Source organism: Pan paniscus, chromosome 12, assembly GCF_029289425.2.
Source record: "Pan paniscus chromosome 12, NHGRI_mPanPan1-v2.0_pri, whole genome shotgun sequence".
NCBI lineage: Eukaryota > Metazoa > Chordata > Mammalia > Primates > Hominidae > Pan > Pan paniscus.
The window spans coordinates 74,425,286-74,441,575 of NC_073261.2; the positions used below are offsets into that span (position 1 = coordinate 74,425,286).

General features: G+C 35.4%; 1 pseudogene; it reads left to right on the forward strand.

Moving 5' to 3' along the window:
* Positions 1-5,311: 5,311 nt before the first annotated feature.
* LOC117974291 (coiled-coil domain-containing protein 12-like) lies at positions 5,312-7,190 on the forward strand (annotated as a pseudogene).
* The last annotated feature ends 9,100 nt before the right edge of the window (positions 7,191-16,290 follow it).

Below are 16,290 nucleotides of genomic sequence, written 5' to 3' on the forward strand. Positions count from 1 at the left end.
ATCATACTGTTTTTCTATTGTATATTGATCACATTATTTTTTTTAATCTATAGCAATATTTTCCTTGCCAAGTTATCCCAGTATTCTCATCCAGGTGACAAAGTGAAAACCTGCCTATCAAAAAGAAAATCAAAATTGAAAATAGGAGCCAAAATATTGATTTTTTACAAATCACTTTTTTTCTCAGATATTTAATCTCCCTTCGTATAATCAGTGATATTGTTTATTATATGTTTCTTTCAACTCTTCTTTTTGAAAATTGATGGAGAAAACCCAAGCAAAATTTGTTGCTAACCTGAAAAATTATTTCCTAATTCTTCTGTGTAATACACTTACTATTTTTTAAAACTATAATTGAATTAATAAACATTTCAGATTTGGCATATGAGACAAAAGTCAAGATATATTTTAAATACAGTCATGCATCACTTAATGCATGCATCAATATTTTGAGAATGCATCATTAGGCAATTTTGTCATTGTGCAAACATCATAAGTTTGCATCATTGTGCAAACTTATACAAACCTAGATGGTGTAGCCTACTACACACCTGCGCTGTATGGTGCAGCCCATTGCTCCTAGGCTGCAAACCTGCGCAACATCTTACGTATTGAATACTATAGGAAATTGTAACACAATAGTAAGCATTTGTGTATCTAAACATATTTAAACATAAAAAGGGCACAGTGAAACTATGATGTTATAATCTTGAGACCACCAGTGTATATGTGGTCCATTATTGACTGAAACATCATTATGTGGTACATAACTTTGCATGTATGTTTCACAAACTCATCTAAGATACATAAATCTTTCTTGCTTTAATGAATTTGGAAAGAAAAGCTTTATTTTCTAATTAAGAAATGATAAAACCAGTAGCGTAACATCCCTTTGGGCCCTATTATTGAAGCATTAACAGACCTTTAAACAGACACTTTCTCCAAGTTATGCCACAGTTCTTACAGAGGTCTATTTTCTTGTGCTTTTTTACTACATAACACTTCAAGCACCATTTTCATTAAATAATTTGTCAAGTCACATCACTTTTAAAATATGAAGAAGACATTTTTAGTTTTTAGTTTTATTTTTGAGTTATTTACTCACTTGTTCACTTATTAAATATTCATGGAATGTATACTACTTGTTAGACTTTGGTAAACACTGGGTTTACTACTGAAAAAGGAAAAAAGATATTATATCTTCCTTCATAGAGTTTACAGTTGGGTGAGTTCAGTACCAGAAATTAAACAGATAAATACTTGCATCACAGATTATTTATTTAGAATTAGATGGAGATTTGTGAATGATATGTACAGAATAATATGAGAGTATATCAAGGAAATTTTATCTAGACATAGAGGATAAAGGAAACCCTCAACAAGTGAAATTTAAGCTGAGACCTGAAGAATGAATATAAATTATAGCGGTAGGAAGGTTAAAGTCGGGTAAGCAGTGTACAGAAATTGCTATAAAGCTTCTGGGGTTTGAAAGAACTTGAAATACTAAAAAAAAAAGAAAAGAAGCCCTGGAGCGATGGCTCACGCCTCTAATCCCTGCACGTTGGGAGGCCGAGACGGGCAGACCATGAGGTAAGGAGATCGAAACAATCCTGGCTAACACGGTGAAACCCCATCTCTACTAAAGATACAAAAAAATTATCCGGGCGTGGTGGCGGGTGCCTGTAGTCCCAGCTACTCCGGAGGCTGAGGTCGGAGAATGGCGTGAACCGGGGAGGCGGAGCTTGCAGTGAGCCTAGATCATGCCACGGCACTCCAGCCTGGGCGACAGAGTGAGACGCAGTCTCAAAAAAAAAAAAAAAGAAAAAGAAAAAGAAAAAGAAAGAAAGAAAGAAAGAAAAAAGAAAAAATCAGAGTACACAGAACTTTAAGAACAAGGAGAAGGGTGACTCAAAATGAGTAGCAGATGCCAGGCATTACATGACTACAGAGTCACGTGAAAGATCCCAGTGTTTGTGCTCATTAAAATAAGAAACAATTAAATGTTTCAATGGTCAGTGTATTAATAGTCTGAATTTCTTAGAGCCTGAAATAATCTTATTTACCAATTTTTTGGGGGGATTATAATCTAAAAGAAGCAAGAGGGAAGGAAAATCAAAAGTAAGGAAGGAAAATAGATAAAGCCAATTTAAAGTGTCTGTAAGTGAGCTGGCTCTGGTTATATAATAAAACACTTCTACTTCCCTGGTCACTTAAGACTTTCCCAAGAAGTCACTGAGTCTGCAGTGCTCTCTGGAATAAGAGTAGGAATCAATTTATCTACTGGATCTGAGTGACCTCCTGTCTCTCATTTGTTAACATTTGTTCCACATGTCAGTGACTCTCATCTTCCTGGTCTCTCCAGGAAGCCTCTGAGAAATAGAAAACTTTCATGATTTGTTTAATCATGTCACTTTCTTGCTTTCTTGTAGTCCAAACAATTTTTTTTTCTTTTTCATGTTTCTTTTCTATTAGGATATTAGGTCTATCTTTTCCACTATTTTTCATAGTATGTGCTTTTTAAATTTGCACATGTAGATCTTCAACTTTTGTGGCATAAACAATTTCAGGAGTCAATAAGAATTTTAGAAATACAGAACTAGAACTTAAAGGACAGACCAGAATTGAAAAGGCAGATTCACAAAACTATTATATCGTAGCATCCCAATTTCAGGAATGTAAAAACCAAGATGCATAGAAGTCAGTGTGTTCAAGGTCACACAATCATCGAGACAGTAAACCCAAGAATGCCTGATCTTAGAATCTAAATCTCAATCATTATGGCCATTAAGCTTTGCTGACAAAGATTTAAGTATCATCTGAACGACTGAATACACTGTTATTGCTCTTATCTGTTCTTAACATTAAAAACATTTTAAAAATGTCTACAATCCTTGTCACCATTATGTCTCTCCTGTACTATTGCAGTAAGCTCCTAAAAGGTCTTTCTGCTTCTGATTTTACTTTCTACACTCTACAGTCTGTTCTCAATGCTGCAGCAAGAGTGAACCTTTAAAAATATAAGTCAGGTAGGTCATGTAACTACTGTGTTCAAATCCACGCATTTCCTACACGTAATGGCCAAATTTTTTACAATGGCTTATTGGACCCTACATGATGTGAACTTTCATAATTTCTCTGGATTCTTTTCCCACTACTCTCCATTAGCTTACTCACTCCAGCCATACTGGCTTCCTTGCTAATGCTCCAAGGAGCTAAATGCCTCACCCCATCACCTTGCATTGTGGCATAAATACCTGCATTTCTAATTGTCTCAACTTCTCCATATATTTTCTAAAGCAATGCATTTTCTCAAGAAAAATATTTTCTCATTTTGCCAATAAAGCATACTCTCATTTTATTAGGCTGGTGCAAAATTAATTGTGGTTCTTGTCATTGAAAGCAATGACAAAAACCGCAATTGCATTTGCACCAACCTAATCAATTGTACATATTCTTTACCCTATAGCAGTTCTTGCATAGAATTTATCATCTCTTTATATAATATACAAGTTACATATATATGTTTCTTTACATACTATATATACATACTATACAATTATGTGTATTATACATATATAATTTATATTATTTGTTAGTTTTATAGTTTATTCTTTGTTATTCCTTCCTAAAACATAAACTCCATAAAAGCAACTACTACATTTTCAACACATATTTGTTATTGAATAAATTATAAGTCAAGGAAATCCTTGAGAAGCAATTTGAAACATGAGTAGGCAGGCTTAAGAGTTATAAGAATATTTCAGTAGAGGACAAATATATCACTATTCTCTGATACTTAGACAAAGTCACTGACTTCTATGGGACTAAGTTTTCTCTGAAAAATAAGAGGAACTAATTTGAGTATCTCCAAATGGAATTTTAGCTCTGAAATATGAAAAATGAATGAAAGGGTAGAGTAAACATGTATTTTTTTTATGAAGCCCATAATATTAGAGGGGACCTCCTAGAATTTAAAGCAGTGGTTTTGTAACTCTATAGAGTAACCACGTATTTTTCACTGTAGGTAGTAAACACATGGAACTTATATTCACAAGACCTGTTCTGACTCAAAATTCCAACAGATTGAGAGTTTTAAATAATCATTTCCGCTTTTGATCTTTTGAATCACCATTCTAAATGGCAACTTTTCTGCCCCACATTCTGCTAGTGATATTATTAGAAAAGCTAAATCTTGATCTAACCCAGTGAGGCAGTTTCTTATGCACCATTTCATATTTGTGGCCTGGGAAGCAAAATGTCCATTTACACATGTGGACTTGAATCTTCAAAAAACCAGAAGTAGGTGAGATTATTCTAATGCTTTAACTTAATGGCTCATCTTGGAATGACTTTACTTTCATTAGTCTATTTTCTGAATTGAGTTTAAGGACTGTTGATTTAGGAATTCATTGTCATTTGTGACAGGGCAAATGGCTTTCTGCTACGAATTCTGCCGCAAGTCAATTTATTAGCTGTGACATAATTCTAGGAAAAAAAGATTGCAAAAACATTAGGATACAGTAAAAGATGAGTTCCTATAAAATTCTAGCTATAACATTAATTTATATTCTTGACAATGTCAATTTGTACTCAAAAATACTAAATTTTACCTTTATTATGCACATTTGAAAAAATGAGAATTGTATTGACAAAACGGATGGTATCATTTGAAAAAATTATAAAGCTAACCTGTTCTAAGCTCTACTACGTATTGCTATTTGACCTTAACCATACAGCCTAGTCTGTGTACCCCTGATTTCATGTGAAAACAAACACACTTAACTAATACAAAGAAACCGAAGTATAACAAAGGACTCATATGAATATATGCAACTTTCTAAGATCCTTGGAAGAAAAATAACAAAGTGATTATAGGAAATTTTCTTTAGCGGAAGTCAAATTTGAAAACATTTTAGAAGGCTGTTCATAGGTCTGTGTTGTACAATATATGCTAAAAAAGAGATTTGTCAATAAATACTAATAATGCATATAATTACCTTGGAAATACTTAAGCTTCTCAACTTCCCAAGAAAAATCTTGAACGCTTGTTCAAACAGTTTTATAATGACGTGACCGATAAACAAAATTTAACATCTAATTATTATAGTTTGATGTTAACACTTCTTTCATAGAGAAATAAAAAAATTATAAAACACTTAACACATATAGAATTTCATTAAGACTAGTTATGAATCCTTTGTTATAATGCAAGCTGAGATATCTTAGACCAGATAGCTTTAGAATAAGCATACTAAAGATTGCTGGTATTGGTTTGAAATACTAGTGAAGTTAGTAGTGGTGATCTCTGGTGATGACAACTTCTCTAAATACAAAAGCCCAGCAAACCTTGAATCTAGAACAGGGATCTAATAATGTTTTCTTGAAAGGTAAGAAACATATTTCAGGCTTTGTAGACCATAAGTTCTCTGTCAAGATTTTTTAACTCTGCCCTTGTAGTGCCAAAGCAGACATATTTAAACAAATGGGTGTGGATATATGCCAACAAAATTTTACTTAGAAATACAGACAGCTGGTGTGTGGGCTATAGTTTGCAAAACCTTGGTCTAAAGGTTTAGAAGCATAAAGAAAAAAGAGGTTTAGCTGAAAGTTAATCACATCTTTAAAAAAATTGGGTTGGACCAGGTAATATTTCCATTTAATTTCTAAATTCCTAAAGTCCTTAACTCTATTCTCAAGTTCTGCCAATTCAAAAGAACTATTTAACATCTTAGTTACAAGGTTGTTTTAAACATCATATTTTTGTACTATATTTATTCTTTAAAACACGTCTTCTCATTGATTCTTTAAAATGGAGTCATAATTCTTCCTCCTAATTGAATTGACATTGAGAAATGTAGAATATAATAAAAAGGGATTGAAGTGTTAAGGGAGAGTTCCCTAGCCATTTGTTTTTTTGTAATGTTCTTCATCAACAAGGTGCAAAATGTAACTTTAAAAATAGCCCTTTGTGGTTGGGCATGGTGGCTCACACCTGTAATCCCAGCACTTTGGGAGGCCGAGGGGGGTGGTCACTTGAGGTCAGGGGTTCAAGACTAGCCTGCCAACATAGGGAGAACTTGTCTCTACTAAAAATACAAAAATTAGCTGGCCGTGATGGCATGTGCCTATAATTCCAGCTACTTGGGAGGCTGAGGCAGGAGAATCGCTTGAACCTAGGAGGTAGAGGTTGAGGTGAGCCAGGATCATGCCACTGCACTCCAGCCTGGGTGACAGAGCAAGACTCCGTCTCAAAAAAATAAATAAAATAAAATAAAATAAACAAATAAATAAATAAATAAAAAATAATAGCACTTTGTTTGTCTACTCTCCTTGGGCCTGGGTAATACAGGATGAGAGAAAACGAGGCGTGTGTGGGCAAGATGGCGATGGCGGAAGGAAGGCAGCAAAAGGCAGCAGAAGGCGGCTGTGGACCTGGACTGGATAGGAAGACACTCTGTGGCAAAAGAACAGCTGAAGGCCCTAGAGAAAACCAGGTACAGAGACAAGGAAAATGGGGAGCCAAAGACCAAGCAGCTCAGAGAAGAGGAGGAGGAAAGCAAGAAGCTCAGGGAATTCAGGCTGCAGAACCGTGTCCCAGAGGATGAGGACCTGAAAAGGAGGAGGGTTTCCAGGCCAAACCAGTTGCAGTGGAGGAGAAGATGAAGGAGAAGCTGTAGGCAGCCAAGGCACAGCCTGTCATTGAGGAGATGGACCTGGCCGACCTTGTACTCTAGAAGCCTGATTGGGACCTAAGAGAGATGCGGGCAAGAACCTGGAGAAACTAAACAAAAAGACTTGGAGGGCCATTGCCGAGCTGATCCGTGGGAGGCTAAAAGGCCCAAATGACAGCCTAGTCTCTACAGGGGAAGCCACCACTGAACAAGAGGCCTGTGACAACTGAAGTGTGCCCTGTCTCTGTCTTGCTCCCATTAGGAATGTGCTGTAGGTGGATGGTCTTGGGCAGAGATGGGGGCTGGGTTGCTGTCACCTCCAGTTTGGCTTCTGAGCAGTGACTCCCTGCTCCCTAATGTCTGAAATTTCCAGTGAAGTCACCTTCTTGTCTCCTGAGTGGTCTCTGCTGTTCTTGAGGAGGGGCAGTGAGGAGAGCCAGCAACAACTCTCTGAATGTGCCTTTGTCTGTACATATGTATTTGAACTTTTTTTAATCTCTAGAAATAAACACAAGTAAACTCCCCCGTCTGGCAGAAATCTGTAAAATATTTCCTAGGTCAAGCAGTGCTGTGGGTTTGGGCTCCAAGACAGGGTGGCTTCAGAGGTGGTGCTTACTACGAATAATCCCTGTTTAGGGCTTGCCATGTTGAAGCTGGAGGGGTGGGGAAGACACAGGGCTGACCTTCTGGGTCCAAGTTCTGGTCCAGTCCATGGTCACTGGTGGTCATCTCAAAACCCTTGGGTGATAGAGATAGGGTATGAGAGTTCCTTTAAGACTTCCCCCAGGTCTAGGCTTTTCAGTAGTCTGAAGGACAGCTGAAGAGGCTCCCATCCTGGTTCTGTGTGGACTCGTACACAGTATAAGAAAAAGAAGGAACACTGGGCCTTGCCAAGCCCCAATTTGAGGCCACTTAAGATTTGAGGCCCCTGGCACTGCTTTTCCTCACTCTGCCTAGCCCCAGGCAGCCCCTCCCTCTATTGCACCAGTCAGAGCTTCATTGAGCACTGAGCAGTGAGACAAGGCTGGGACTCTGACTCCCACAATGGACTGGAAGCAAACATGCCCAGAGTTGTCAGGACTGGAGCCAGGCTCCCTCTGCACAGTTGGCAGGACTGGAGCTGGGCTTCCTTTCCTAGGAATAAAGGATGAAAAGGCTCTTTGCATCTCCTGAGATTGCTGCTAGAGGCAGAATGTTTGTCTGTGGCATTGGATGAACTTATTCATCTTAGTTTTCAAATAATTCTCACTGATAAGATTTCAAGAAAAATGAGTAGCTTAGGACCTACTCAATGACCCAGGATTAATGAAGGCCCTGGAAGGTCATTTCCAAACATGACCTGGGCCAGTCTATGCTGTGCTTCCTAACCACCAATGAATACAAGGAGCATAGCACCTACTCCTCCCACCAGTGCAACTAGGACCCTGACCCTATGTAGGAGGATGGCATTGTGGGAAATGAGCAACAAAAGAACAAAAGAAGAGGGCAATAAATTATGAGTCAAGAGCTTCAAATTATGAAAGGAAAAATGGAAAACTTTCCAGACAGGAAGGAATAAAGCATCAAGAACAAAGGACATAAAAAATAACATGGTAGAATCAGACTTGCGAAGACTTCAGACATCAGAATTATCAGTCATATATTTCAAATATTTTAAAATGATTTAAGAACTAAGATGTGGAAATAGAAGCAGATTTACAAAAGAGCCAAAGTGATGTTCTGGAAATGTAAAATGCAGAGTCTCCCCTTATGCACAGTTTCACTTTCTGTGGTTTCAGTTACCTGCAGTCAACTGCAGTCTGAAAATATTATATACAATATGATATTTTGAGAGAGAGACCACATTCAAATAACTCTTATTTTGGTATATGTTAATAATTGTTTCATTTTATCAGTAGTCATTATTGTTTATTACTTTGCCTAATTTATAAATTAAACTTTATCATAGTTCTGTATGCATGGGAGAAAACATTTTATATGCAGGAGTCACTACTACTCACAGTTTCAGGCATCCACTGGGGGTCTTGGAACATATCCCTCATGGATAAGGAGTGACTACAGCATTATAGCAATGAAAAGCCTTGTATATGTGAATTAGACAAAGCTGCAGAGACAATTAATAAATAGGAAGCTAGGTCTGAAGAAGTTTTCCAAAATGCAGCCTAGCGAGATTAACAGATCAATAATATAAAGCAAGAGGCTGAGGGATATGGAGCATAGAATGAGAAGATTCAACATAACCCATGATTGAAGTTCTAGGAGAAAAAAAAGAGAGTAAAAATGGAGCAGAGACAATATTAAAAGACAATGTCTGAGAATCTTCCAGAACTTTTGAAAATCAATCCACAGATTCAAGAAGGCAAGCAAATCTCAAGCAGGTTACTAAAAAGAAAGAAATATATATCCAGTTGTTCTGTTTCTTGATCTGGGTGGTGATCAATTAGATATTTTTACTTTACGAATATTTATTGAACTGTATACATATTGTATTAGTCCATTTTGTGTTGCCATAAAGGAATAGATGAGACTGGGTAATTTATAAAGAAAAGAGGTTTATTTGGCTTATGGTTCTTCACGCTGTACAAGGATAACACCAGCCTATGCTTGGCTTCTGGTTAGGTCTCAGGAAGCTTCTACTTATGGTGGAAGATGAAGGGGAAACAGGTGTATCACATGGAGAGAGAGGGAGAAAGAAAGAGTGAGCAGGAGGTCAGGCTCTTTTCAACAACTAGCTCTCAGATGAACTGAAAAAGTGAGAACTCACTTATCACCAAGGGGATGGTACCAAGACATTCACAAAGGATCTATCCCCATTACCCAAACACCTCCCACTAAGCCCAGCCTCCAACATTGGGGATTATATTTCCACACAAGATTTGGAGGGGACATATATCCAAACCATATCACATATTTTATGCACTCTTTTTATGTTTATTCTAGCTCAATAAGCAAACTTATTTAAACATTTTTACACCTTGCATTAATCAATTTCTATATACAAATTACCCAGAACTCAGAGGCTTAAAATAACACATACTTATTAATATCTTACAGTTGCTGTGGGACAGGAATCACTAGTTGCTTAGCTTAGTAGGTCTAGCTTGGGGTCACTTGTGAGATTGTAGTCATCTGAAGGCTGGACTGGGGCTGGAGTATCTGCTTCCAAGATGGCTCACACATATGTCTGTTTATTGGAGGCCTCTGTGCCTTGCCACATGGACCCCTCCACAGGGCTCGCTTGAGTGTGCTCATGACCTGACAGCTGTCTTTCCCAGAGTGGCAATCCAAGTGAGAAAGCAGAAAAGAACATTGGCCTGGTTCTGGAAGTAATATTTTGCCAAATTCTGTTGTTAGAATGAAGTCACTAGGTTCAGCCCACACTCAGAGGGAGAAGAATTATGTTCCATTTCATGAAGAAGGGACTGTCTAAGAATTTGTAGACTTATTTTAAAATTATCACATACCTAGTCACATTGTAATAAAATTGCAGAACACAAAGACCAAGAAAAGATCTTAAAATTAGAGAGAAAAGACACATCACCTTTGAAGGAGCAACACAGCAGCAGATGTCTCAACTACAATCAGTGTTAACTGGAATGAAAGAAAATTGTCAACTTACAATTGCATACACAGGGAAAAATATCTTATAAGATGTTTTTGGACAAACAAAGCCAAGGATTCTGTCACCAGCAGACTCTTACTAAAAGAAAAGCTATTTTGGGATAATGAAAATGTTCTAAAAGTGACTGTGGTGGTGGTTGCACAAATCTGTGTATATGCTAAAAGCCACTGAATTGTATGCTTTAAGTGGGTGAACTGTATGGTATGTATAAAGCTTTTTTAAAAAATGAAATAAGCATTCTCCCTTAGAAAATAATAAAACTTTTTTTCCATAAGACCCTTTTTAAAAATAGTGACAAAGTTTCTATTTAAGAAATGTCTTCATTAATCTTACTAACAAAAGAACACTATCATATTACTTTTATACTACTATATATGTGTACATATACTGTACATACGAATATGCAGTTTATATTACTACTATACTAATATAGTTGCTTTTTCAGTGACTGAATTTTTTTCAAAAGTTCTAAGTCATTACTAGAGACAAAAGCTCCTTAATACTTCAGGGAATTCCAAAATTTCCTGAAATATAACTAACGCCCAGACCTTGAATCTTACTGAACAGCCTTATGGTACCTTAGGATCATGTACCTTAGGATCATGTACCTTAGGATCATGTTCACAGGACATGATCCTAACTAACATCAATACCAGCCTAAGAAGAAAGCACTTTTCACTGAGTGACAACAAGAGTTAAAGAACAGAACTGGTTTAATAGAATTTATTTAAGTGTATAGAGTTGGAAATTAAATATGTTCTATTAAAAACTATTTTGTATTATAAGTTCTTGATTTTACGATGAGACTTTCCTAGTATTTTCTTTTTTTTGTATTTCTGAGGTAATCAGGATAAGGCTAGAATTTTGCCTTAGACACAAACATGCCTTTTTGGAAATTATTTAGGGGGGATATTGTACAGGTGATTGTGTCCGATAATTTCAATGTAATTAGAATCTCATTTTTCAATCTTTTTAAGATAAATATATTTAAAAATTGAAATTTGTATATTTATATAGATTATTTTATTTTATCCTAAAAAATTAACCAAATTACTATCCCTTGAATACTTAAATTCTATCATCTTATAGTAACTGTAGTAATAGTTTTACTCTCTAGATTCAAGAACAGAAAATAAATATTTTTCACTAATTTTACTCACTATGGAATTATATATACTATATATAAATCTGGAGTCTAATTATGTGTGGGAAACATCTAATAGTTGCATTGAATCTGATCATTTTTGATGAGTAACTTGCCATGTCAATAAAACAGTGCAGTCCTTGTTAATAACTCTTTGGAAAATAAAATTAATGATGCCTAAAAACATTAATACAAGTTTCCAGGGGAATTAACTTATTCCTGTGAGTTACCTAGGCACTGCAAATATGGCAGATTCTTATAAAGCTGAGGCCTTAAGTCTGTAATGTCCACCAAGCCATCTTTGCTAGTTGAAGCAGCTCTTCCACCCCTGTCTGGGAAGGTTAGCCTTCCCCTCCTGAAAAACCTGTAATGGTCTCTCCTAAAATATTAATACCTGTCTTGCAAGGCACTGCCTAATTCTCATCAGGACCTACTCCACAATCTCTCCTTGCTTCTAGGCCTGTATAACCAGACTGATTCCCTAGCAGGCCCAAAAGGGCAATATATAAAATGTGACCCATAAGAAGATGTAATAGCCAGCCAAATAATTGTTTTATTTTGCTGATTTACATGACAGAAATCTAGAGAATCATGTAGAAATACATCTTACAATCAAGGGATCAAATAGAAGAATATGAATTTGGATTATACCAAATTTGTTTGTATGGGTTTACTAAGCAAGGATTTTAGATACTGCATTTTAGAACAAATAGATAGGCTTGGTCCTAACAATATGCTTTTTGGTTGACTGAAATATAGACCCAGAGTTGGCCTATATTAAGTAAAGATTAAATACCAAAATTTTCTTAGTGTACTACAAAGGAAACTATCCAAAAGCTTATGGAGATTGAAATAATAGAGTGGATGTATTATGTAAGACCTGCTTACACATTGCATAGATTCTAGAAGACACTCTTTTAATCACAGCTGCAAGAAACAAATTTATAAGAGGAGCTCCATAATGTTAGAAGAGCTTTCTTTCTTTCTCCCCACCCAACCCCTGTTCTTTTTCTTCTTCTTCTTTCTTTCTGTATAGATCAGAATGACAGGGGGATTGATGGCATCAAACTGAGATCTGTAAGTTCAATGGAAATAATAGCATCCCAGGGAAGTAGGGACCAAGTGTTGTCAATCTTCCAAGAAAAGGTAGATGTAGTTACTGTAATGGAGTGTTTATTATAATAGGGAGTGGAGCAAAGTCATATTAGAATAGTATGACTTGCAGGTATCTTAGGCATTGGGTAGCTGATCATATCTTTATGACTAAAGTAGATAGACAGCCTACTGAAGTCTTACTTGATTTATATAAGCAGAAGAGCTCTAGGGCTAGAGAACAGAAGTCTGACTTTAACTATCAAAATAGAAAGTCATAGGTCCCCCACAAAGTTAAGAACAGAGTCAGTTCACAGACCCTGAGCCCCTTGAATGAAGTTCAGTCACCTTGAGGAAATGTATACTGTTAATCTTCCCGAGGTGACTGTGCATTCAGAAGGGGAAAAATTCAGAACTAGGGAGAGTGACCAAAGACAGTAACTAAACACTTTGACCCAAATATCTGGGGACAAAAATCTTCACTGTGGTCCCACAGGGTATAGATGGCACAGATAATCAGTGGAAATTTGGCTTCGTTTTGTTTCACAGTGTACGTAGTGGTTGGACAAAATCGCCCTGTGGTTATTTCTTCAATTCCAGAATATACAATTTAAATAAACATATTTGGCAATGGCAGAATTCTCACACCATTTCTTTGACCCATGAAATGAGGATGATTATGGTAGGAGAAGCCAAATGCAAACCACTAAAAGTGCATTTATCAGTGAAGTAGATGAAAAGTAATGCTGCATCCCTGGAGCAAAATAGACTAACAGTAATGCTGCCTCCTACCATTAAGCATTTGGAAGATGCAGAGATGATGACTTTTACTATATCCCCTTTAACTAATCTTTTGGCCTTGGCAAAGAATAAATGGATCAAGGAAAAAAGTACAGAATTATAAAAAAATCAAATTGTTATTCCAATTGCAACTGTTATTCAAATTATAGTTTTCTTGGGGAAAAATCAACAAATTCTGTAGTATATAGCTATTGATCTGGCAAATGCTTTAGCTTTCTAGATATTTGATAATGAAGAGCAAGTGGAACAATTTGCTTTCAAAACATAAGACCTGCAATATACATTCACAGTATTAATTAGGGGGAATATATCCTTTCCAGCTCTATGTCATGTCTACATAGCAGGGACTTGCCTTTCCCCTAAACAGGATATGATGCTGGCCCATGTTATTGATTATATCACACCAATGGACCAATTGAGAAGGAAGTTGAAATTTACTGAAGACAGACACATTGGGAAGACAATTATGGGCAAGGAGTAGGAGACAAAACCACCCAAAATTTGAGGGCCTGCTATCTCAGTGAAATTTTTAGGATTCAAATGACTTGAGAGTGTTTTTTCCTCTTTCATTTTTATTATCTATCATATAATAGTCACAACATTTAATAAAAATATTAAAGAAAACACTATGTAGTTAAAAATTACTCTAAAAAGGAAATGAATTTAATACAGTTATGAAGAAAGATACCATCATGACTATTATTTCAAATTCCATATATCATATTTTACTGATATGCTTAAGTTTAGCCAGACTTGAAAACAAAGTAAACAAAAGCTAACTTTTGAGAAGACGCAAAAGTGTACAAAGGTTTTTCTAAAATATCTGAATGTCATTACCTAATAGTCATCATAACTTCCAACTGAATGAAAATGTCTCTAATATGAATGCACTGTTGCAACATTTTAAATGAATCATACAATGAGAATGTTACACTGAGTGTAGCCAAATATGAATTCTATTATTAAATGTACTTTACTCTTTAAATTCAATGTAAAAAACATATGACAATTTAATAGCTTCTTTTCTTAGTTGAAACAATTAAGGATTTAAAAAAAGAACAAAAATTGGTATAGATGGCACATGATTATCTTACATCTTTTCCTAATCTACATAGCTTCTCAATAAGCTGTTGTAAAAACTACAGACAAGATACTAAATTGCATAAATTATATATGCAAAGCTATATGAGTTACAGGAAAGAAAGAATTATAATAATAATAGTCTCCTTTTTTGAATAAAAATGATCGACATAAATATGACTCTAAATTTAACAATTGTCAAAAATCACCACTACCAAATTTGTGATTCTAAATCTTGCCACATCCTAAATTATCTTGAAAAAGACCTTTAAAAGCTGTCTTCTGGGATGTCAAGTGATCTAATTAATTCAGTATGGTTTTAGTTTTCCCATTCCTATTTTCAATTTAAATTCTTTTTAATTTTAAAGACTTTCTCATCAAGAGGTAAAAAATAACAAGTGAAAAAAATTGATTCTTTTTCTGCAGCATCACAACGGAAAGTGTACCAAATTGTCCAAGAGGGCTTTATAAAATACAAATTTATTTAAGTGATTTTATTGGTGTTTGCATTTTTGAAATATGAGCTATAAGTAAAAATATCTGTCTCACCCATCATTCCTCAGAGGTATCAGTGTTAGCATTCTATATGGGAATGTCTAAGACTTTTGTATTAATACAACATACTTATGTATAAACTTTTTCCCCCGAAATTAAGGTTTCTATTATCAATGCCATTTTCTTTCTTCTCAGTTAATCATATATCATATAAATATTTTCACATCCATATAATTCTATTTTTTATTCTTAGTAATATTTTGAATATTTTTACTTTGTATAAAATGAGTAACACTGATTTTTGTTCTATTAGTTTGGTGCAAAAGTAATCACAGTTCTGCCTTTATTTTCAATGGCAAAACCCACAATTATTTCTGAATCAACCTAATATATGCTGTTGAAAGAAACTGATGAGAAAATTTAGTGGATTTGGTGGACTGCTGGTTAGCATCCACTTGGATTTCATTTTAATGATATCCAGAGTCTGGATAGCAAAACGTCTTGTTTTCAGACTCGCATGCTCCAGACAGATGTCCTGTGTGAAATTTGAAAGGCCTTTGGTCACAGTGTTTCTGGCTTTCATGTTGCAACTTCCAAATTATAAAAGCTTCTTACTCACACTTTTTTTTATTGTAGGAAAGTGGTAACCACACAGGATTTACAACATGTCTTATGCAAGTTCCCATTTAAGTTCTGCCACTTACTACTTCTGTGCCTTTGAACATACTAATTCACTTTTTGGTGTTTTATTACAGGGCAAGCTAATAATATCTTGCAGGAGTATTATAAATGTTATTGTAAGGTATTTTGCATAGTATCTAAAAAAAGTTCTTCTCAACTACTGTAAGACAATTGAGCAAATATGGCAATATGTAATCTATGTTTCTGGTTTCAACTTTTTAACCTCAGACAACAGACAATTGGCTCAACTTTACTATGCAAGAATGTGCAATACAATTTTTAGTTTAAGTCTATGTATTTTATATAAGAACATAAAGAATAGCTAATGGGTCTCCTTATTTTTTGCAGTCTTATTTTCAGAAGACTTTCTCTAATCCCTGTAGTTGCAGAAAGCTTCAATACATTTCAGTATTTTTTTTGCTCTGAGGAAGATTATCTATTTTCTGTTCTTTGTCCCATGGGAAAGAATTAAAGGATGATAATTCTTTCTTCCAGGACCAAAAAAATTTCTCTTTCATGGAAGAAGTAGCGATACTGTACATGTCATAAACAGTTTCATGCTTCAGTAAATGTTTGATCAATGCTTCTTGGTAGTACTGATGATTATTAACTACACTTGCCACTTTTCAGGAGAATATCTTGTAGTTAAATATTTCTCAGCTCAAATGGTGCTCTTTCTTATATATATGCAGTAATATTTTACT